A 26,083-nucleotide genomic window follows, 5' to 3' on the forward strand; every position below is an offset into this window, starting at 1 on the left:
GAACCACTTTAGTGGCATTGTTGCACAAGACTGCATTTAAAGAACATCTTGAGACAGAAAGCGCACACTCAAAATTGTTTTGTTAAATTGTTTTGTTTTCATATGAACCTCCCATGATAAACATGGTTTGGGAACATTTTTAAACTCAGGTTTGTGACAGACACACACTTTTTACATTTAGAAACAATGTGTGTTTTCTTCATCAGTTATTATTTGCACTTTTAAACATTGTATACAGTAGTACATACAGAATGTTAAATTAATGGTAGCAATATTTCTACTTCTACATTCAATTTCACAACATTATCTTTATTTATTAAAGGTTGTTAAAATGAAATAACAAATTGTTAAAATGAAATAATAAATAATAACAAGGTCATTAATGGAAAAGTAATTCTCTGATTCTATTACAGTATCCCACAAGTAATATGCTTTATACTGCCACTAGTGTAGATATAGCTCAGGAAATCCAACTTAAAACCAAAGCATAAAGCAAAAATAAGTTTTACAGATCTGCAGTATTAGGATTTGTAGTTAATTTCATATCATTATTTAAGTGACTTGTATAAACTATGCCAGAAAAGGTTTTCAATACTTACTCGGTTAAAGGTTTGTAGAGAGAGAATCAGGGGTCTTGTGTCTTGGAGTCCTTGTAAGATACAGCTAGAAGGAGGCAACAGTGAGGACAATCATCGTGATGTCAGTAACTCTGTTTGCGTCACATATCCTTGAAAACACAGTGTGGCTTTAAAAAAAAAAAGTGTCCAAATATTCTGCAGTAATTGTGAAAAAAATACTAGAATAGCATACATCTTATGCTCAGTTTTAAAGCATGTAACAGTGCTTTACAAATAAATAAATCAATTTTTAAAATATCCATACAGTATATATAATGTTTATAATATATATATATATACAGTATATATATATATATATATATATATATATATATATATATATATATATATATATATATATATATATATAGACATTTTAATAATCACTTTCTTTTTTCCATGTTTTCTTTGTGAAAAAGAAGAAGTCCTGAATTAAAATAAATATAGCCTCTTTATCATGATGGTTTACAGTGCATGACCAATTCAAGATATTCTATCCATCACTGTGATCTGTATAAACTGCCTGGCTGGTTTGCACCATCTTCTTGTAGAGTGAAGCACTTGTAGATAATTGCTGAGAAACCTACGCTAGGTAATCTACCGTCTTAACAATGAGTACCAGTGTTTATAAACTCAGGTCTCCATCGTTTTCAAAATTTTGCAGTCCTAAGGTACACACAGCTTTTAGTTACATATCCCCATGGTCCTTCAACCATCTATAGAAATAGCTAAAACTCTTGGTATTTGTTGGTATCTTTGCAGGATTAAGTAAGAACATGGAATTTCGGGATTTCCAAACTGTGATGTAAAGTATTGTGTGAGAGAAGCGACAGAAGAAACCAGAAAGTTTGACCTATTGGGACCAGCAAAGATTAGCCTAGCCCCCAGACACTTTGCAGCCACATCAGTTAGTAAAATATTTTATAACAAAAGTACAAATTGTTCTGAAGTTTTCCCTCATTTATGTGAACATGTAAGACTGAAATGTAAGGCTGTTAGGTCAGATGTAGAGATGATGAAATGTGTTTTCTAGGAATTCAAAGTTTAAGCTTCATTGTGTTTGTATTTTGTTGAGCACATGTGACTGTTTCCTCATAAACAGACATCAGCAGTGTAAACAATGTTTGTAAAATAGCAATCTGTGATAATGAGTTACAGTAACCTGATGGTATCAGTTTATAATTTGCTCTATTTTTGTGCAATTTAGTTGCTGAACCAACTTCCAAACAAGTTTGCCAGTATGTCAAATGCCACAGCATTCTCCAGTAACTGTGGGCAAGATTCTCAAACCTTTTTATTCTTTCCATTTAACCTAAATAGGATAATAATTATTTATCACTGACACAATATAAATATTGGTAGACCTTTGTGGCTAGTAATCACTGCCTATATAGTGTAACAAGTTGTATGCACATTTTATTAACGGACACAATATACACATTGAGGTACAATATACACATTGGGATGAGGCAGGGAATGATGGCATATTATGCAAAGAGACATTTTCACAGTGGGCTTTTTCTTTCCTTTTTAAGTAATTTTGATTTGTGTGTATTATTGAAAAAATAAGTACTTGTGTTTTAAATTGACCCACTACTGTGCCCACTACATGTGTCACTTTGGCTAGTCATCACTAATTGCCCTATAGTGAGTGTCCTTGGAGTGGAACCTCTCTTTTTACTCTATGTCAGGGTATCTGTGTTATGGTGCTTTATTTGGATTCAAACTCAGGTAAAGTTCACCCGAGTTCGACGAAAATCACCAGATCCCCTGTTGTAAACCCCAGCAATGAACAGCACTGATCAACCTTTCTCAGAGCTACTGGTGCACTGGTTTCCAACTTGTCCTGTTGGTTAAGAGACCTAATGCTCATTACATTAAGATGAAACTCAGAAGTCAACGAGACAAATGTTGTAGCTATTTCCTTCATCAATGGATATTATTATTAACGTATTTTTAGTTATGGAGTTATGGATGATAATGGTCCAAGATAGTTGTCTATACCCCTCCAATAAATACATTTGCTGTACACAATTTATATATATATATATATATATATATATATATATATATATATATATATATATATATATATATATATTCTTTTAAAAGGGTTTGCTCCTCATTTAAATAACAGAATGGCTCTGTTTATGACTGCTTACACCTGGTGTTAATTTGATACTAAACAATAGTGTATTATGATTGAATCCCCGATTTTAAATGAACTGGTAATTGTGCATGCTTTCCTCTCAGTTTATGCTAGGCAATAAATGTCCCGTGAATTTTATTATTATTATTATTATTATTATTATTATTATTATTATTATTATTATTATTATTATTATTAATAACATATTTGTAGTTATGGAGTTATGGATGAAGTAATGGTCAAGATAGTTGTCTATACCCCTCCAATAAATACATTTGCTGTAAACAATTTTATATATATATATATATATATATATATATATATATATATATATATATATATATATATATATCTCTTTTTTACCTGCTGAGTATCCAGTAGGAAACCAGTAAATGTTCATTCCAGTTCCAAACTCTTGCTGGTCACCAGTTGAGTAGTTTTTGGATTTTTCAACAGATTTAAAGACATGTCCTATTTGTTACTTGTAAGTCCAAGTCACCTTAAAATGATGATTTTAGTTGAGTTCTGATCTGAACCACTTTTCTAATGTACCACTATTGACTCCAGTGAAGCAGTCCTGAAAGCAACACCCTCCAGACAGAAGATTTCAAACAATTGATTTAAATGTAGTTTTTCACTGTGTTCTATCAGCTCTGCAACAATCATTAGGTTTCCAGGAGCAGTAGCCTACATAGGAAGCAAAACAAATACATCCATCAATTTCCTCCTCTTTTTAAACCCGGCACTCCTAGATAATCTGAATCATCTTTCCTAGTTTACTTTTGCTGCAATATTGATAGCCTTTCACTACCCCCTCTTCTAATATTAGTACAGGTCATGTTTAATAAAAAATCAATGCCTGGAGCATCTTGAATAAAGAATTACCAAAGTGTTCTGAAGCTGCCCCAGGACAGGTCACAATAATTTAATTTATACAAATTCTGGTGTACAAAGACAGGTTAACCTGCCTGTCAAGGTTAGGTATGGTAGTTTTTTACTGAAAAAAAAATCCAATTTCAAAAGTCAAAAGGTTTCTCAAAACATATCTGTTCCAAGTCACGTTAATGGAGTAAAGCACTGCTTTCAGAAAACAAATATTCTGATTTTGTTTTTGATATATTTTTTGTAATAAAATATGTATGTACCTATTAATATAGGACGTGAGTAATGATATTTATCATTTGGAAGTACAGCTTAGTATATCAAAATGTTCAAGATAGTTTATTAACTAGCAAGTCACTTAACTAGCAGATCATCATACGAGATAAATAATACATGAAGCATGTTGTGAAAAAAAAATAACATGTGTAGTTTGTTGTTGGCTTATTTAACATCTACAAGAGTTTATTGGATGCAAAACATTTTTTAATTCATCAAAAATGCCAAACATAAAAACAATCTGCCTTTGTATGTATGGCCCACAATTGTGAGGCACATATGCCTGTGTATGTGGGAAGATATGAATGCATTGTAAGTAGGCACATATTTTTAAAGGTGACCAAATGAACATTCACTTTGCCAAACAGTAAACTCTGTAACCAGACCCTTACATAAACACATTGTGCCTTTTAATTTAGATTTGTTTCTTTTTTTAGAAAATCCAACAGACAGATGAAAGCATTTAACGCATGGTGACACTGATTGTCATGGAAAAAGGTACATTTTTACCAAATGGTTAAATTCCCAGGTGGCAAGAAACATCCCACCTGTACATCAATAAAACTTGTAATCTTCCCTGCTCTTTATGATGGGGTCCTTGTGAAAAGAGTGTGGGCTTAAGATAAGTTCCAAAAGGTAATAAACTGGATCTCTGAAAGGTACATTCCAAAGAGAATTTAAATATGAGCCAAATCAGGGAATGAAATATATTTTAATATGTGGTGGCCATGGGAACGTAATTCATTAAAGCTCACAGAAATGTCTAAAGGATACAAAGCCAATCAAACACAGCACATATTTTGAACACCTGGTGTGTGGAAAACTCTTTAATTTGTATGCCTTAAAGTAAAATTAGAGACCTACAGTAAGTTCTGTCATGTTTGACAACTTGCCATGGGGGTTAAAGCATATTGTAGTAGTGTGACCACACGGATGTAGTGTACATCATTTAATTATAACCACTCTTCTAGATTATTTACTTTAATCAACAATGTCGTTACTTTTCCTGCATTTTAATCCCTTGTGTACGTGTGGATGTACATGCTAGCATGGAAACTCAATGCAGCTGGTGAAATACACAGGGGCTGTAATTTGTTGTCTTGATACTGTACGTAACTTGGTACTTACCTGTAAATAAACTACACTGTAGTAAAGACGGAGCCTAAGTTAGAATAGCAGTTACAGACCTGTATTGCTTTAGGTGTACTAGCTCCTTTACACCACAGGGATCTCCCATCCTGCTGCCTTTGCACAAAGACACGGTGGCGCATTCATATTCTGAGGCTCTGTAGCAATATCCAGCAGTACCATGCAACGTGTTGCTGTCTTCCAAACTTATTCTCATCAGCCCCAAAGCATTAATCCCTAGGAAAATCACAAACTACTCTGTCTAGAGTCTACAGAAGTCTCTGTCTACAGAACTGCCACACCGCATGAATATGCAAGCAGTAATAAACTAGACTGCCCAATGTACCATTAATAGTGAGCTTATTATAAAAAAAATAATTCTGCTGCTACAGTTTAGCCAGCTGTATTGTTTTCACTTTCTCTGTAGCACACAGGGAGCGCTGTTTTTCTTCTGGCAGAACTGTGGTCTAATCTCCATCTGTCCAGGCAGTCATTTTGAAAGGATAACATCAGTGGATCTATACCTGCACCTCTAATTTTGGTTTCTCCCTATATTTCATCACCACCTGAGATCTATTTCTTATCTGTCTGTCTGCCATAGAAAGTTACATGCTTCTAATTGTTTCTTTTATCAACTCAAGTGACTACTCTCCACTGCTTTAAATGTTTGCCTAGTCATCCAGGTACTTTTACTTATATCAGCAATTCTGTTTTCACCATTTGCAACTGTACTATAGGTTTCACATAAGGAATTCAATAGCAGTGTCTAGCACTTGGTTCCATGCTATTAAATTCTTTAAAACAGTGTTCGAACCACAGTAATCTGAACTGACCTATAGACAAAACTATGCGATAATAATGGAATGCATACTAATTATTGTTCTCTGTTTGTTTTATTCATTGAATGTTGATTATGAATGCTTTTTGATCAAATATAATGATCAAATACTTAACATTAACACTAGACAAGGCATTTTTAGTATGGTCCTCTCAGTTGGATCAATACACTGACAGGGTCTCGCCTCAGCTGGTTCAGATTAGACAGTCTGCTGTACCAGTACTTCTCGTCTGCTTAGTGGTATTCTGAACTCACCTGCCTTCATTTCAGAGCCTGTTTGTTCTTGTATTGAAGTAAACACACAGTGTCTGATCTCTAAAATAACCTACAATTGTAAGTAAATTTCAGAGATCAGCTTTACATTAATCAGGTTGAATTGGTGTAAAACTGTGTGCATCTTTTGCAATGGGGTATACAATTGAGCAACAGCACAAAATGTTTTTTTTTTTCCTTTCAAACAAAAGATAAATAAACACAGTAAAGGAATTAAATATAAATCAGCACAAAATACAAAATACACAGGGAACAATGAACCTTACACGTTACAAGAGGAAAAGTAATGTGTTCATAAAATACAGGCCTTTGGTTAAAATTCACTGAACATTTATTGCCTAGTATAAACTGCGAGGAAAGCATGCACTATTACCAGTTCATTTAAAATCGGGGATTCAATCATAATACACTATTGTTTAGTATCAAATTTGTAGGCAGGTGTAGGCAGTCATGAACTTGGAGCCATTCTGTTATTTAAATGAGGAGCAAACCTTGTTAAAAGAATATATATATATATATATATATATATATATATATATATATATATATATATATATATATACACACACTGGTTCAAAAGGGAAGCGCCACAATTATCAATTAGTTACAAAATAAAAAATGGTCTTTATTAATTATAAGCAGGACTTCTGATTTTCGGTTTTAAAAAACACCAGAAAAACACTGGAAATGGTTACTCAATTCACGTTGACTTCACCCCTTTCTCATTAAAAAAAAAAACTACAAAAAACAAAAACAAACTACCTTTCCCAGTGCAGATGAGCAACTTCCCTTTATCAATGATTCTTTCTGAATACTTTAAACACATCCTCACTACTGAGTGCCAGCAAATTCCTACATTTCTATTGGAGACCACAATTAGAAGGCTTGTTCATGGGATTTAAAGCTATATTACAGTTAGCTAGTGAGAATTTAAAACAGAATTCCAAATTGTGGCAAAATGTAAAACAATGCCTAAAAGCACAAAAACCCGTGACCATAAGACAGCAAATGAAAGAACGTACAACTTAAGTGTGCAAGTACTGTTGAATTGCTATACTGTACATATAGAGAAAGAAAAAAACTCCCAAGCATTTTGGAAAGTAACTGAAAACAATAATTTTATAGAGTATATAAAAAGCAAAAGCCCCGAAGGAAACATATTTACATAAAACTCGAAAATAGCTACAAAATAAGCACTGAAAAAATTAAATTAATAAAAACGGAAAAACAGAAGCCCTATTTATAAGATTTATAAAAATAGGTCATGTCAATGCATAAATTGAAATGATTTCTCTACAAAAGAATGTGCGCCTGCTTCTACTTGAAAAAACTACAAAATAAATCTTGTATCCCAGAGGAGAGATTTTCTAAAATAAATACCAGCACGCAAAAGGAAATAAGTAAAAATAACAAAGGAATAAAAATAGAAAAATGAGAAAATGAAAGATAAGAAAGGGGTACGAATGTTATCGTACCATCTTATAACAAATAAAAAATATATCAAAACAGAACATATAATTTCCTCAGTGAGTTCTGGTGACATAATGAACCACAAGAGCAAACCATAAAGCCAAGTAAATACAGCCCAGTAGATTGCAACTTTTTTTCAGGGTAGGACAACATAGACAAGACTGACGTGACAGTCATCTCCTAGTATTATGCTGGTGAAATTGAAGCCCTACTATCCTACCCAGTTATTGAAGTATGACAGCAGTAAAATAATGGGTGGTGCTTTCCTGTTTCCATGAAACTAATTATATGTCTCTCAGGAGGACAGAGTATCTCAGGGAAAATCACAATAGACAATGCCAGATGAAGACTATTTTAGTCTCTTTGTTATACAAATGACAACTTATGGGTGAAGTGACTTTTTATTGCTTTCAAAACTTACTTCATGTGATGTGATGACTGTACACATTTCAGTAATTGCTGTTTACCCACCGTCTGTGGTATTATACCATTTGTAAAACATTAGCATTATAAAAAATAAAAAACCTCAAACCCTTCTAAATCTTTACAAAGTTCATATAACTTAGTGTAAGCGTGCCACAACATTTAACACTCAAGTATATTATTTTCAAACAAGGTGTAACTTCCAACCATATTGGAAATTGGGTGAATGGAGTTGACCATAGATATGACATCTTAGAATGCCCGTGATAACCTATAGATTTCTATAACAGTACCTGTATTCCGTTATCTGTACTGATAATGAAAGAATTGACAGTCATTGATATTACAGAAAAGGCTTTTGGTGCTGGCTGAGGCTCTAAGAATCTAAGCCAAAAGTTTAAAATGTATATATTTGGTTAATCTGCCTTGCATTTCAAGATCAGTTTTATTATTTTATTTAGTTAATAAACTATTTTTCAAATGTACAGCATCATGGGTCTCGCTTATCTTTTCTCTTATGGTTAATCCTAACTTTTGTAAGGGAACAACTGTAGGGTGTGTAGGACTGAATTATCCATATCTACAGTACATCATATGGGAAAGACAGAACATTTTGTACATTGGAGACCCAGAATGGCATTTAAACAAAGTATTTATCATTAGTTCTCACTGATTAAATGAAGTGTACTGCTGGTAGCTGCACTGACGTCACTGTAATTTATTTACAGTCCCAAATGATTGCAAAGCAGATTCAGTTTAACCCACTGCAGTACACTCTATTTTTAGACAGGACTTTACATACTGTATGTCATGTTTATGTTTTTTTAAGCTTCAATATAATTAGTAAGAGACAAAACTAAAATATCTACTGAAATCCTTTACTTTGTACATTTAAAGATACTGGTCAGTATCACATCCTTTAGCAGGAGATATATATATATATATATATATATATATATATATATATATATATATATATTCGAAGCTGTAGGAATGGCTATATGTTAGAGATTATGCTAGATACAAATTGTTTTCTCTGTCTGAATATAAAATGTGAGAATGTGTTGCTTAAATACATTAATAGATAAAAAAAAGAATAAAAAGTTACCCTTTCTCCGAAATGTATGCATGCTTATGTATGCCTTTTGTTTTAGTTTTTGGATTGTATTTACTAAAATGGACAGTGTGCAAAGATTGAGAGGAAAACACGGGGGGGGGGGGGGGGGGGTCATATATCAAGCGTTTGGACGGCATTAAGGCCATAGCGCAGAGTTTACACCGGCCTTAAAATTGCCCTGTATGTATCAAGACAATTTTGGCAAGTTAAGGCCGTGTTAGCCCCTCCAAAATGCGCTCCGCTGCTGATTAGCCATACTCTTTAAGGCATGTCAAGCCTTAATTATATGCATGTGCAAATTGTACGTGGGGCTTTTGTGATATTAAAATGAGATTCATGAAGTGGCAGAACAGTTGCGCCAGCTCTAAAAGGGTCCACAAAAAAGTCCAATTTCAAATTGGTCTTATTTGGGCGCAAAGAAAAAGTCAGAAAGTAGCTGATAGGAAAGAGCATTATGGCAGCAGTCATAACGTATTTCTTACGACGGAGAATGCAGGCTCCTAGCCTTCCTAAACAGCCCAGTCACTGTACTGAGAAGGGAAAGTATTTAGGGTCTGCATTACTGTGGCAATGTGCCCCGCCCCTGTGTGCATTTGTGTGTTATATGTTGTATGTTGCGTGCGTGTGTTAATGTTGGTGTATAGAGATTGGTACACGGGATATAAACGGGTCTGTGTTTCACGTGTATTTAAAAAGTGTAGATTTATATTTAGGCACGAGGAGGGCACAAATCACTTCACGTGCTGGTTAAATGTAATATGTGAGCACGGGGTTGCACAGAATTAATTCACGTGCTGGGATTCAAGTGAATAATTAATTAGTAATTGAATCCCAGCACAATAGTATATATAGACGCACATTTCTTGCAGTCGGGGTTGGGTGTTCGAGAGTGGAGAACGGGCGAGAGAGAAGGAGAACGTAAGTAAAGGAAAATAATAATCTATAAGTGTTTGTACTCACCGTGTTTGTTTGTCTCTCCGTGCACCGTTTGTTAAGTGTTTAGTACGTTTTGTTTGTCTATTTATTTTGGCGCAAGTGCCGTGTCCAGTGTTTTTGTCTGTTCAAACCTTTTATTTTCTGTTCTGTTATTAAATGCTGAGCGAAACCATTCGCTCAGCTCCACCAAACTCCAAATCTCTGTCTGTTTATTTCCTGCTTCTGGTCTGACGCCACCCACTCCGGCCGTCTTTGTGACACGTGGTATCCTGCGTGGGATCTACAGCGCCTCCAGGACTCAGGCCAGAGCAGGAACAGCATTCTTGGATTTAAAAAAAAAAAAAAAAAAAGGAAAAATGGCAGAAGACGCGATCAAAGTGCGGGACTGGATGCTGGAAAATGCTGGGCTGTTGGTTTTGCCTCCACAGCCCAAGCGGGAGGAGCCTGAGCGTCCACAGCCCAAGCGGGAGGAGCCCGAGCGTCCTACGCCTGAGTGGGAGGAGCCCGAGCGTCCTACGCCTGAGTGGGAGGAGCCCGAGCGTCCTACGCCTGAGTGGGAGGAGCCCGAACGTCCTACGCCTGAGTGGGAGGAGCCCGAACGTCCTACGCCTGAGTGGGAGGAGCCCGAACGTCCTACGCCTGAGTGGGAGGAGCCCGAACGTCCTACGCCTGAGTGGGAGGAGCCCGAACGTCCTACGCCTGAGTGGGGGGAGCCCGAACGTCCACAGCCCAACAGGGAAGAGTCGGTGCATCCACAGCCCAACAGGGAGGAGTCGGTGCGTCCACAGCCCAACAGGGAGGAGTCGGTGCGTCCACAGCCCAACAGGGAGGAGTCGGTGCGTCCACAGCCCAACAGGGAGGAGTCGGGGCGTCCACAGCCCAACAGGGAGGAGTCGGGGCGTCCACAGCCCAAAAGGGAGGAGTCGGTGCGTCCACAGCCCGAAGAGAGGGAAGTCGGGGCTTCCACAGCCCTAGGACCCAAGCTGCCAGCAGAGGGAGAATGCCTGCTGGTTCCACCTCCACCAGCAGAGGGAGAATGCCTGCTGGTTTCCCCGTCAAAAGCGGAGCCGCACCAGTTCCCTGCAAGAGAGGCAGAGCAGCACCAGTCCCCTCGAAAAAGGGGAGACTACACGCTGTTCCCACCTCCATCGGCAGGAGACTACACGCTGCTCCCACCTCCACCGGAAGGAGCAGAGGAGCAGGAGCTGCCTCTGCCTCCGCCACCTCCACCGCTTCCTCCACTAGGAGCAGAGGAGCAGGAGCTGCCTCTGCCTCCACCACCGCCAGGAGCAGAGGAGCAGGAGCTGCCTCTGCCTCCGCCACTGCCAGAAGCAGAACAGCAGGAGCTGTCTCTGCGTTCCGTACCTCCACCACAGGGAGTACGGTGGCCGGAGCCCCAGAAAGGGGAGCTGTCGGCCACGAAGAAGGGGGAGGAGGTCTGGAGACCACCAACCCCAGCAGCAGTTTTGCTGCCGGAGATCGTGGGGGAGGTCCGGAGACCTGCTCCCACTGCAGCAGTTTCGCTGCCGGAGATCGTGGGGGAGGTCCGGAGACCTGCTCCCACTGCAGCTTCTTCGCTGCCGGCAGTACTGTGGTCGGAGCCCCACCAAGGGGAGCTACCGGCTACGAAGGAAGGGGGAGAGGTCAGGAGACCAGCATCCCCCGCAGCAATTTCGCTGCAAGCATGGACCAGCAGGCTGTCAGCCGTGCCACTACCGGCAGGGGTGCTGACAGCATTGCCAGCCATGGGCCCACTGAAGCCTCCCTTCCCAGCCCGAGACTTTGTCCTGGACTGCTGGGTTTTTAAGGGGGGAGGTGGCCGTTGAGGCCATGTGTGCTGCGCACAAGGGGGGGTATATGTGGCAATGTGCCCCGCCCCTGTGTGCATTTGTGTGTTATATGTTGTATGTTGTGTGCGTGTGTTAATGTTGGTGTATAGAGATTGGTACACGGGATATAAACGGGTCTGTGTTTCACGTGTATTTAAAAAGTGTAGATTTATATTTAGGCACAAGGAGGGCACAAATCACTTCACGTGCTGGTTAAATGTAATATGTGAGCACGGGGTTGCACAGAATTAATTCACGTGCTGGGATTCAAGTGAATAATTAATTAGTAATTGAATCCCAGCACAATAGTATATATAGACGCACATTTCTTGCAGTCGGGGTTGGGTGTTCGAGAGTGGAGAATGGGTGAGAGAGAAGGAGAACGTAAAGTAAAGGAAAATAATAATCTATAAGTGTTTGTACTCACCGTGTTTGTTTGTCTCTCCGTGCACCGTTTGTTAAGTGTTTAGTACGTTTTGTTTGTCTATTTATTTTGGCGCAAGTGCCGTGTCCAGTGTTTGTTCAAACCTTTTATTTTCTGTTCTGTTATTAAATGCTGAGCGAAACCATTCGCTCAGCTCCACCAAACTCCAAATCTCTGTCTGTTTATTTCCTGCTTCTGGTCTGACGCCACCCACTCCGGCCGTCTTTGTGACAATTACCCATTTTGATCTCCCTGAGGATGAAATTATAGCTCAATACCGGCTATTTCATTCTATACAATTGTTTGCATTTGTCGGATAATAAACTTGGTTCATTAAGTTGTCCTTTTCATTTTTTATATTTGGTTTTATCCATCGTATAATAATAATGTAATATAAAGTGAAGACACTTAGTCAGCACGGGTCGTTTCTGCCTCTCCAGATGAGCTACGTGGGCTTTAGTGGGTTAAAATCTGTACATTTTATTTGAACTGTCATTTCTGCCTTGCCAAATTACCTGCCTATTGAGACAAGAGAGCGGAGGGGACAAGAGAGAAATCAAATAAAAAATAAATCTAGGAACAGTGAAGGCGATTTGCCCAGCCTGACCTGGATTACTTATTTTCTTATTGTGTTCGAGATTTGTTTTTGTTTAAATATTTATTTTATTTTTGTTTAAATAAATAAACAGCGCCGCAAGCGTCTTTTGCCCTGCAGTTGCCTGTTTGTGTTTGTTCCTGCTTCTGGCCTGAAGTCACCACATTGGCTACCCCATCACAGGCTCTATTCACTAAACATAAACTAAACTTATATTTTTAATGTTTTTGATAGGCCCACACTGTATACTTAGAGAGGTACTAAGAAATTATGACGACACAGGCTGTGATGCTTTTGTCGTTTCCCCCTGCTTGATTTGATAAGCCGTTCTGTCAGTAGTGCATTGCTCATGCAAGGCACAAAAAGAGCAACGCAATAAACTAGATGTTTTTGCTTTAGCAGGAGAGCAGACTTTGCTAAGCAACCCAAAACAAAAGTCCAGGAATTTTATTGACTACAGTACAAGAACAGCTTGTCCTTATTGGCCAATGTTGCCTGATCTTCTCACACTTTAATACTAAATAAACACTTTGATTCATGCCTTTAATTCTACAGGTCAGATGGCCTATGAAAAATATCGTAGTAACCAGGCTTCTGGTTTAGAAAATAAATCTAGTGCTCAGGGAAAATAGGAAAAATAGTAAATTACTTAAGTAATGAGTTGCACCATTTGTTTTATGCTATTTTTAGCATAAGCTTCAACAAAGGAGATTAAATCATATTCTTCTTTTCTTAGTAATACTTCAAAACAAAAACTAAATTAACAAAGCTGATGAGAAAGTTTTAAAAGAAATGTTTGTCAAGCTATACATAGATCATTTTAGTTTTACAGTATGATTATGAGTGTTAAAAGTTACGGGTAAGTTACTCAGTGGTGCGGCAAATAAGAAAAATGTTGCACTTTTCATATAGTCCTGGTATAGGGTCACTTTTGAGGAGTTTACTCAGGGTGCTTTAAAACTGAACAAATGCAGTATTTCTTACCTCCACTGGGGTCATAGTGTCATAGGATAACAGGTTAATGGTTACACTCTAGTGTACAGTACTTAGAGAGAAGACATCTGACTGCTCTATAGTGGGTGCATTTGTATTAAACTGCAGGCTTTCTGACTGAAACAGTGAATGATATTCAGTGATTCTAAACAAGAAGAATACATTAGTTAAGATAACTGCCCTATTTCAGACCTGTAAAAAACTGCCCCTTAAGGCTGTGTGGGATACAACACCCTGTGTCTTAGGCTCTGTTGTCAGAGGGAGCAGGTCTTTCAAACATAAGACAGAGAAAGTTTACATCAGGTTAAAGATCAAAGATTCCCCTGATGTGCCTCAAGCTGGAGTGAAATGTTTGCTGTGTTTCAGTGTGTCAGAGTGGAATTTACCAGATCAAGCACCAATAATTGCTGGGCTTAGGGACAGATCACAACAAAGATCAAAATAAAGAACGGGCACAAACAGGTGGGTCTCCTGTTCAGAAAACAACCTTAGTCAAATGTGAAAATGTATTAACTTTGTGCTATAGACAGGGGTTCACATAACTGGTATGCAAGTACGCATTCACACCAATAAAAAAAAAAAAGTGGACTTCCATATTGTTTTTAAGACGCAAATGCTTACCGTCAGTACATTTTTAACAGGAAAGCTTTTTTCATGTAGGCAGCGAGGGGGCTCACGCTTGCAAGGTCAAGCATATTATCTGGCTGTGACTCATACCGGTCTAACCTCCCGATTTTCTACTGAGTCTCAAGGTCTCTGGGATCTGTCAATGATCTCCGGGTAACTGAGCTTTTTATCGCTGACCATAATTAAATACCACTCCCCATATTTCACTTGGAAGGCCGGAGGGTTCCAATTCATTAAAAAGTCCATCCCTGCTAGTGCTATCAATGTTTTATTTAAAAAAAAAAACATGGAAAACGATAGGCGGAATTATTCCAGTTCACAACATCAATAATTTTCTTTTAATGGACTCTTGAAACAACCAATGATAGCAGGGATCTCGATTTAGCTGTCCATTCAGAGAAGAGGGATGTAGTAGTAAACAGAGCATGGATGAGAGGGAGTGTCGATGTTTGAGAACCATTACATTTAAATGTCAGTTTAAAAAAATACATTTACTTAAGCATTTTACTTAAAATAATTTTTTTTTCCCTCGCTTATATCCTTCTATAAATACTGTTGTGCCGTCAAGCTAACGTGTTTAACAGCACTAATAAAGTGAAGAAGTGTTTTGGTTTTTGCTTTTGAATCGCCAAGGCTGGAATTTGCTGGTAGGCTATTAACATAAACAGAGCATGCGTGATGATTTGTTAAACATTGTAATAAACAGCAATCCGGACTCCTACTTAAACATTCATAAACTATTGTTGTTGTCTCTCACACTGCCATTAAGCAGTCCTGCTTGTGAGCGTGGGTTTTCACATGTCAACATTTTAAATAACAAATATCGATCTCGCCTATCAGCCTCACCCCTTTTTGCCCTGAGAGCCTACTGGTGCTAAATTATTAAATACTGCCCTAATCAAGCTCCCCTTACAACTTCTCACACATGACACAAACCTTCTCTCCTGTGTCGCTCGGCCCGACAAATAGCCAGTGGATACCCGTACCGTACCGAGCCCCCATGGGTCAGATGTGTCAGTGGAGAAGGGGTATGAATGTATAACCAGACTTATCTGTACAGTCTATATTATCTACAGTACCCTCATTACAACACCTGTTTCAAAAGCCATAGAACTATGTAAGAGAGTGATACTGTATATGTGGGAAATTCACCAAAGCCATTTACTCCAATATGTCAGGAGCACAAAAACTCAAACTAGAATTAAAAAATGTAGGTATTTAATTCAAGAGTTTTTAGGTACTCTTGGGTTGTGAATTTCTAGTTTTGTGACATTTAATTGTATTTTTGGTATCTACATTTCTTTCTAGCTATATCAGACATGTGGTGTGGTAAAACAAAAAAGTGAAGAGTTTTCTTATTAATATAATCAGCAGTAAACTGGCTTTGGCATATCCATTATTATTCTACTGATAGGAATTGCTTTTGCTATTTCCCTGCAGTTTAGAGAATCATGCTTCCTTGCAATCCATCAGCAACAGTGTTCTGACAGCCCCAGTATGATTTTGAGGGAGTTTTCAGATAAAATGTAATTGCGGTTTATGGTTCACTGTTCCCTCAGAACTGGAATGGTCGCATCAGCATTAAAAACAGCTATTGTTCCCCCTATTATTAAATAAGTCGTATCAAGATGCAGATCACTTGGCAAACGCTCAGCCTGTGACCCAGCTTCCCTTAATGTCTAAAATCTTAGAACAATCAGTTCAGAGAGTGATTACTGTGCATAGACCCATTCATTTCAATAATAAATCATCATCTTATACACAGAATAATACATTATGTGCCATAAGTAGGATTTGGATATTGCTGCTAGTATGTAGAATTAAGAGTACTTGATATACTGCTAGCATAGCTTAGAAAGTTCAGGAAAATATTAACACACCATAATGCAGACTTGTACTGTACATGCTCACTGTAGATTGTCAGGACATAAATGAGGCCACAGACATACTTTATAATGCCTTTAAAGTCTGGAGCTATCAGATCAAGGACACCTATATTTTCAGCAAAAAAAAAAAGTCTATATGCTGTGAATGTCCTTGTGTTTTTGAACAAAAATAAAAAACAGCAATATAATTCATGGACTGTGCTATTACTGGACTGCATTGAACAGTTCTGTTGTTGAAAAGTCATCAATCAAGATGCCCATAAGATATTAAATATATAATTAAGACCAAGAACAAAAACAGCTTAAAGCTGTCGAAAAAACACTATTAAGAGACATACAAGGCAAAACAGAGCAGACAACATAGTTATTAACACTTAACAGAGATGTCTGCAGTTTGAGAAGGGAACTGATTTTTACACAACTTTACAATCTAAAACTTTGCGTAATTAAACTTAGAAAATGTCTAAATATTTCTGCAGACACTGTATCTAGAAAATAAATGTGTTTTCGGGCCACCTACCATAAAGTATACTGGAGATACAAAACAACAACATTAAGAAAAAAAAACAGCAGAGACTCTACTTTTTGTTTTCAGTGAATTTGACTGCACTGCTGTTCGTTTTACATTAGCGAGCACAGAACTAAGCTGCTGTTAAATCTGTTGCTATGGGAACCACCACAACAATGTCCAGGGTCATAAGCAAAACTGGAAACTGGCGTATATGTATGAAATATAACATATACCTGTAAAAATGTAACTGAATTGTATGAAGCAGCAACCTTACAAAGTCAAACTTGAAAACCAGAGATCAAATGTTCTTTGCTAGCCTTTGCTTTATTACACTTTGCTAATCTTTTACTGTGGTCTACTTTTTAACAGAAGACTTCAAACTGTGCACATTTCGCAGGGTAGGGTGAACTCCTACAGTATGAAAAGTGTGCTTACTGTATCTGTCCACCATCTTGTCGGGATGTTGAAAGGCCTAGGAAGTACAGTGCTTCTTGTACATTTTGGACATGTTTTATGTCCTGTACAGTATGTGAAAAACTTTTATTTTCAATAATAAAGGTTTGGGCTAAATGTGTCAAAAGGCATCTAGAAGTGAACAATGCTTTAGTATTTTCCACTGGGGGGAATGGAGCAAGTGTGTAGCAGGTGCTGGGCTAGAGTTCAGATTTAGACACAGCCAGGCAGTGGCGTAGCTAGGTGGGTGGTTTTAGGGGTTTGAACTCCCCCCTAGCTATGCCACTGCCTGGCTGTGTCTAAATCCGAACTCTGACCCACCACATAAACAGGTGTTTTCGGAATTTTTTACCGACATCTGTGAAACCGTCCATTTCTTTTTATCACAGATCATTTTCTCAGAGGTCCTCTGATTATTTTACAGGACATCGGGACCTTCTGTAAAATTTAAAACAGGCATCCTGTGTCTTTTTACTCCCATGCGAATCGACCATGTCAGTGTTATGTTACAATTGATACAGCAAACCCGGACAACACTTCACAACCTTTTTCATAAGGGCAGTTGTGAAGTGTTGTCCGGGTTTAATGCTGGCCTGTAGCAACAGCTCCGGATTGTGTTAGCTGTCTAATAATGGTAGGACTATTAGGGGAAGGATTCATTAATTTAATTAATAGCAAAAATCTAGGGTTATTTTTATTTGTTTCAATTAAATTAGAATAATATGATGATCTAGCAAATGCCCGAGCCTTCCTATATTTAACCAGGTGACCCTTCCATGCAATGTAATGAATGTGCAGTTTAGATTGCCGCCATCTCCGTTCTAGTTTACGACCCTCATATTTCATCTTACGAGTTGTATCATTAAACCACGTGAGCTTAACCCTAACCACTACTCCACACTGCTGCCCTATGAAAAATCACCCAATAAAAGAACCCTATCATATTTAACTGTCACTACAGAAACCAGATCCCCAAATTCAGTCAGAAATAGCGGGTTTGACTTAGGTGGTCGATAAGTAATAATCATTTTAATTTATCAGTACACTTTTACGCAAATCTTTTCGTCAAAAAATACATTACAAAATAAACATCTGGATCTCACAGGGCACAAATATATATTTCGTCAACAGAAGAGAAAATATATATATTTTTTTTAATAGACTGTAGATATTATAACCATTTATTGGAATCTATGTATTTGATAGCTTCTGTAACATATGTAAGCTGTGTTTATTTTTTCTTTGTTTTGTTTTTATTGGTTTGGTTTTGTTCTTTGAATATAATATAAAAAAGGTTGTTCATAAGAAACCCATAACCCGTTACTTATGTTTGCATGAAAGACAAAAGAAATCCATTCTCAGTTCTTGTGCATTATATTTTGCTATTTAACTTAAGCATCGTCGGTTGGTTAACCCGGTCTTCTTTCATGGATTGAAGTTACTCTGTGAAAATGTGTCCATATGAAGAAACATTTCCTTCAGTATCCACAGAATTGGTAACAACTGACAAATATATTTAGCCTTTCTTGCTAAACTGGGAAATAGTTCTGCATTTCTCCACAATTCGGTCAAAGAAATTCCACTACCATTTTCTTTTGCATATAGTTGATATCCCTCCATTTCTGATTTACAGTCAGCATCAGACTCTGGAATACGTGGTTTTATTCTGCATTGATCAGGGTTGTAGTAACTCATCAATTTTTCAAAAACTTTGTGGAAAGTTTTAGCATCACACTGTTTGTTTATTCTGCCATCTGTGCTGTGCAACTCTCATGCCAGTGCTTGGTATGTATTTATTAATTCTGCAACTTTATTATATGTTTGATGAATTCTAACTTTACAGCTTTCAAAATAATTATACCCATCAGTGTGCAGCACACCAGATGGATATTGCTGCGTGCGATCTCTCAAAGAAATGCCTTTTGAGTTTGTTGGTGCATCTATTTGTTCTAAAACAAAGTCTCGAGTTAAGCTTTTTCTTTAAATGCATCAGTTTCTAGAATGGCAATAATTGTCCCTCGTAATTAGGGGGTGTTTTCTAATTAGCCGGAATCTAATGAGTTGATTACATAATTATTCTTTTGATCAGTTTAGCTGGAGTGGCTACACGGACATCTTGAGGTTTAGGACTAAATTACAGGTTAGTCATGTCATTCTAATTCTCCCGGGAATTTCGCAGGGCCCCAGTCATAACAAACATATGTCAAAAGTGTTAGGTAAACTTGATATGTGAACTGAAACAAAAACTCTCATTTATGCATAACTTGGCTATTAAACAAACCTTTTATCATGTGTTTGTTTCACTTTTACAGTTCTTTGTCTGATCAAAAATCATTTAAGACTTTACCATGTTGGGTTTTAATTGAAAATAGACTGAAAGAGTCTCTGTATTCTTTGTTTTGGTCTTCCAGTCTTAGAATTAGCCAACCATTTTCCCTCCAGATTCACTCAAGAAGCTTGGAGTTTAATCAAGTGGAAATTGAGGGGGGGGGATGAGGGCAGCAAGAGAATGGCACAATTGTGTGAGTGACCCTTCATGTTGAGGCCTCTTTGATGTGGTTATAAAGAAAAGCTTTTCTTCTGGAAACCTCATAAACATTTACTCAAGTCACACAGAACAGCAGACTATTTCAAGAAACAAAATGGATAAGTAAAATACACATTCATTTTATTAATTATTACAATTAATACAGTCTTAACTGTTTGCTATAATTAAAGACATGCATTATTAGACCTCAGTTCATATGTACATATCATAAATATTAAATGAACTATAGTGGTGTTTTGACCAACCCTTGTCAATAAAACTGCCATTTGTACATGACCTGGGTCTTCATTGTGTTGTTAAAGCTGGCAATTATTCATAGCTGTCCTTTATCTGTAACTGGTATGAAGGCAAGGCTTTTAAAAAACAAAGATTAATATCCTAAAACTCAACTCCTCTGCCTTGCTTCCTATACTGGGATCCAGCTCCCACTGTGTCTTTGTATTTCATTACTTTCTCATGGACTTCAGGCTGTAGTATCAGCAAACCACAATAATTAGTTTGCCTGTGTGAGAATAGCTTAGATCAACACAACTTTTAACAAGCACACACCAATGGTGTTTCCCACAAAGTAAAGACTGTAAAAAATACAAAAAAATATTGCTTATATTTTATAATACCATTTTTTTAAAATATAATAAAACCAAATGCACACAAATAGATATACACATTTTGTAAATAGAATAAAAACTAAATTAAACTAGAAATAAACACCCAAGAAGACCCATTCTCAGCAATGTAAGCCTATCATTAAGAATGTACAGTACTTTCTAATGCAAAATATCATGCTAAACCCACAGAAGCAGGTTGCAAACTGTCTTACCTTTAAGGCTCCCCACAGGTGCACAAGACAACAATTCCTTCTGTCTTCACCTTATAAACAAGTTTATTCAACTTTATTCATGTAGCTTATCCTAAGTATGATCAAGTTACCAGTAATACTGAATCTGCTTCAGTCCAGGCTCTCTTTCAGGCACTGGACTAAGCAACAGTACCTCTGCCTGTTCCAACACTAAATTGGATGGAGATTTGCCATCTGTCAATACTGGGGGAGGGCTCCCCCCTCTGCAGAAAGTGGATATTTGCATTTAGTCGACCCTCCCTCCCCTTTCATGGGCGCATTGTTTGCCAAGGCCTGGCTTCTTATTTGCCCTGAACAAATCGTTGATGCTCTTCAATGAAAGGCTGGTTTGCAACACTGCACTGCAAGCAGCGAAAGAACACAAAACACACCAAAAAAAACAATGAAGCATCAGTGACAGCTTCTCCCAATGGACAGGCCTAGTAGATAATCTAACAAAGATACCAGAAGGGAAACAGTGATTCTGTGATTTTCACATGGAACGTGCAAACTTAATGTGTAAAATATTAATCAAGTAAATTGCAATAGACTTGCCATCCTGATCAGCTATGCACTGAATCAGTCATTCAGTTAACCCACTTAACCCCTGACAGAGCATTCATTGTGGCTCATGTTCCTGTCCTCCTACTTCAGCTGCTAACCTTGATCCAAGGGAACAGCTCTCTACTACTATAGTAGCATAAAGGGGACCAATGCAAGACCAATTACCAACATTACCGACAACTAAACATTGAAGAACAGGTTAAGTATAGTCTATCTCATTGTTCAAAGAATCTGAATAATCTTAAGCATCACAAACTCCTTGGGGATAGGCTGAATGTTAAATTTTTTCTCTACAACAGTCTTACATAATGCATTCTGGTCCAGAATTTTTTTAAGCAAATTGTTTTTGTAATATATGTACATTGGCAGCCAAAAGCATTGACACAATCCTATTTTTTGTAATGCATTACCACCTAGGAAATGGGGATATGTATAATTATGTTTAGAACTATAGAGTAGAACATTGAAATTATGAAACGAAAAGTGAATTCTAAAAACTTAAGGCAATATAGTTTTTAAAAACATTTTTTTTTTTTTACATTCATATTTTGCTTTTTAATTTCAAATGTAATGTTTTACACAGTCGTTCTGAGCATAATTGAAATATATGTGTTGAGCATTCTATGTGTAAATATGATGTTAAAGAATGTTAATATAACCACACAAATATCCACAGTACACTGAAAAGATAGGAGGGCGTCGATACTTATGTTCTATGTTATTGAAAATTGAAGTTGCTTAAAGAAGATGTTGATATCAAAACAGGATATCAACAGGACTCAAACTGTAACAAAAAAATGTAACTATATTGTAAGGTTTATACTATACTACCAACAAATAACAACTGTAACTTTTTTTGTTCTTGTTTGAGAAATGGCACTATTTAGTCATCATATTCATTCAAATTTTTGGACCATATTAAAGAGAAACTTGGTATAGGTATGAAATATCAGCTATCTTAACTATCTTATTCTTCTTGTTGTTTACAATATATATATATATATATATATATATATATATATATATATATATATATATATATATATATGGAAGTATATTTACTCTTTAAAACAATACTTTCTCATTTTAATTTCCAGAGACAGTTTTGATGCTTGATATCCTATATATATATATATACAGTACACCCTCGCTATAATGAACTTGTTGGGGGTCCAAGCCTTTTGTTCATTATATCGAGGGGTTAATTATTGTGAAAGGAAAATCAAAATGAATGATAAACTGTTGGAGTAAGTTAAATGAGATGAGATTGTGAATACAAGTAGAATTACATGTACCTGTTTGTCTCATGTATGCAGTATTCTGCCTTTGCTTTATCCTATTCGTTAAGGAATTTAAACGCAGTACATAAACCAAAAATCCCAAGTTGAAGCTGAACCTTTATTCAAAATCAATCTGACGTGAATCATTTCAAAGTGCACCAAATCTTAATCCAACATGCAAGAATCCCAAACTGAGCTTTTATTCCAAATCAACCAAACATGAAAAGTTTGACATGAAAAGTTTAGCCTCAAGTTTTGATGTTGTTGTTTTTTCTTAAATCAATTTTGCTTTTTGCCACATCGTTGTTGAACAAGCCAAAAAATAGAGTACTTTTTGACAACCTGTATAGATTTGATTTCATTTAATGTAATCCATATTGATTCATTGTTGTTACAATTACTTTCCAGTATTTCCCATTCTAAGTTGTTTTTAATGTATATTGTGACCCCTGGCCCTCTTTTATCGTGTCTATCTTTCCTAACTAAGCTATATCCTTCCATGTTAAACTCATCTCCATCATATGGAGTTAACCAGGATTCTGTTATCTCTGTAATGTCATAGTTATCCACATTGACTATGGCTTCTAATTCTAAAAATGTATTTCTAATGCTTCTTGCATTTAAATATAGGCATTTCAGTTCATGAACAGTTTGGTTGCACTTTGTTGTTTGCTGTGTAGTTTGTGGTGTAGCTCCCCCTGGCTCTATCCTCCTGGCCCTGCCTGCCAATTTCCTAGGAAATATGTAATATTTTTAACAACACCTACATTATATGTGAATATTGTCCTCATAAACCACCTATATAACTTAACATTTATAGCTTGGAGTCTATATTCATTCGATAGTGGTGTGATTCTACAAAAGGCAAACTCAGAAGACTTATGAAGTCATTGCACTTAAAAAATAGAAATATATGTAATAGTATACATTTAATCTCTATAAAGAGATAAATAATATGCTATATAAAATAACTGACCCTGAAACATTTCTCCTGCGATCCACTTGCATAGTAGGCCTATATTTAACATCTTTTTCATAGTGATTGCATACTAGTGATAATGTTTTTGGATGGAATAGAGATATTGAGAAGGTTTTCTAGTTGGCTTGTTGTTTGTAGTTGGGAAATTAATGTTTGACAGCAAAGTTAAGTAAGAAACAGGTGCCCCCCCGTGGCCCAGGAGAACCCAGTTTTCGACCTTGTGCCAGCTCTTACAAGGCCAGCCCTGGGAGATCCCGCTTCGCCTGGATCTCCTCAGTCAGACGAAAGGCACTCTCTGGCATCCAGAACCAGGCAGGTTCCAATTATGGGTCTGGCCCTTGAACGGGATGGCTGGTCAGCCCTAGGGCTATCTGACGCGGTCGTGGGTACATTGCAGAACGTTAGGGCAGGTTCCGCCTACAAATGGAGATATTTTCAGACCTGGTGTCTGACTAAGGGTCATGACCCAGTCTCTTGCCCTATGCCAGTCATCTGCAGTTTCTGCAAGAACTGCTCAATGCTGGTAGGTCACCTCCTACACTGAAGGTGTATTTGGTGGCCATTTCTGCATGCCATGCCCCCGTTGATTCTGTATCTCCAGGTGCGCATTTTTTGGCAACCCGTTCTATGAAGACAGCCTTCCTCTTGGCTATCACCTGTCGAAGCAGCGACTGTCGAACTGGATTGTGGACACAGTCTCGACTGTGGATGATAGTTCCAGCTTGCCCCCACCTGGGAGGGTAGTCGCGCATTCTACCAGAGGGTTGGTTACATCCTGGGCCCTCTTCAGAGGGGCCTTGCTATCCGATATCTGTACTGCAGCTAGCTGGGCTACACTGCATACTTTCTCCAGGTTCTACCACCTTAATGTGGTAGATCCTTTGCCTTCATTAGGCACGAGGGTCCTTGAGGTTGCAAGTTGCACTGCTAACCTTGGGTTATGCGGACATGATGCGTCCCTCATCTGCTGCCGTTCCTTCTCCCTCGCGACTGCTCTGGTATACTTTCCCATAAGTATGTTGTGGTGGTCACCATCGAATTGAATGGGAACATTCGGTTACTTACCATAACCCTGGTTCCCTGAAAGAGAAGACAACCATCACCCAGCAGGGTTGCATAGGTCGCCCTCACGGGTTCGATGCTGAAGAGATCATGGCTTCCGTGAGTTGACTGTTTAATCCCTCAGTGGGCGGCACCAAGGGTGTCACTCCAGGAATGGGCCTATCGGCAGCTCTGATATAAAGAGCTCAGTGAATACCTACTAATAGGCAGGCATATCCCATAAGTATGTTGTGGTGGTCGTCTTCTCTTTCAGGGAACCAGGGTTACGGTAAGTAACCTAACGTTTTTCAGGTAAGCATTTAAATATTTGGGAACATTTTGTATAATAACTAGAGAAAATTATTCATTTTGAATGTGACAATGCTATTTTTTCTGTTTTAATAAATATTATGTTTAATCATGAAATATCATGACTGTGAAATGTTATCAAATAAGCCATTTATTTTTTTTACAATAAAATACAGCCCCAATCATGGGTTTGTGAATAGGGCCTGATGTTACTGTAAAAATAGCAAACCTACCATGTATGTCCAGGTCCAGGCCCTGGTACTCTCCCACCTAGACTACTGCAACTCCCTCCTGGCTGGCCTCCCAGCGTCCGCCACCCGTCCACTCCAGTTCATCCAGAACTCTGCTGCTCGCCTGGTGTTCTCTCTGCCTCGCTTCTCCCACGCAACTCCACTGCTCCGCTCACTCCACTGGCTCCCGATCACCGGTCACATCCAGTTCAAGACTCTAGTACTAGCCTACAGATGCCTTGACCAGACTGCACCCAGCTACCTCCAGACCCTCATCTCTCCCAACACCCCCACTCGACCTCTCCGCTCCTCCTGCACTAGAAGACTGTCTCTACCTCCTCTGTGCTCCCCTGCCTCCAGAGCCCGCTCCTATTCCACCCTCAGCCCGCAGTGGTGGAATGACCTTCCTACAGATGTCAGGACTGCCCAGTCCCTGACCACCTTCCCACGCCTCCTCAAGACTCACCTCTTCAGACAGCACCTGTAGATCTCCTCTTTTTTTTCCCTCTGGACACTTATCCATCTTCCTTAAATGCACTTTACTTGCTCTTATCTGCCCCCTATTTTACTACATTTAATCCTGTACTTTAGAATACTGTAATCTGTCACAAGTGTTATTTAATCTGTAGTATTTTGTATTTAATTATATCCTGATGTAACTATCACTGACACTGTTATCTGCTCTGTTATTGAATGGTATTTTGTTATTTGTGAATGGCTTCCTACCTTGAAAGACAGATGAGACACAAGCAGGGGAGTTGCATGCTTGTAATGATCAGACCATTAAAGAGGCTTAATTCATATGGTTGACCTGAAGATATTACAATGCAATTGTGAAATTTTATAAAGTGTTGCACTGAAGCCATT

General features: G+C 37.9%; 1 long non-coding RNA gene across 1 annotated transcript; it reads right to left on the bottom strand.

Moving 5' to 3' along the window:
* Positions 1-598: 598 nt before the first annotated feature.
* LOC117395019 (uncharacterized) lies at positions 599-20,968 on the bottom strand. Its single transcript, XR_004543444.3, has 3 exons — positions 20,796-20,968; positions 3,130-3,453; positions 599-663 (listed from the first exon to the last, which is right to left on the bottom strand). It is a non-coding gene; the product is annotated as an uncharacterized LOC117395019 (long non-coding RNA).
* Between the last annotated feature and the right edge of the window lie 5,115 nt (positions 20,969-26,083).

The sequence above is a fragment of the Acipenser ruthenus genome, chromosome 3 (assembly GCF_902713425.1).
Source record: "Acipenser ruthenus chromosome 3, fAciRut3.2 maternal haplotype, whole genome shotgun sequence".
Classification (NCBI taxonomy): Eukaryota; Metazoa; Chordata; class Actinopteri; order Acipenseriformes; family Acipenseridae; genus Acipenser; species Acipenser ruthenus.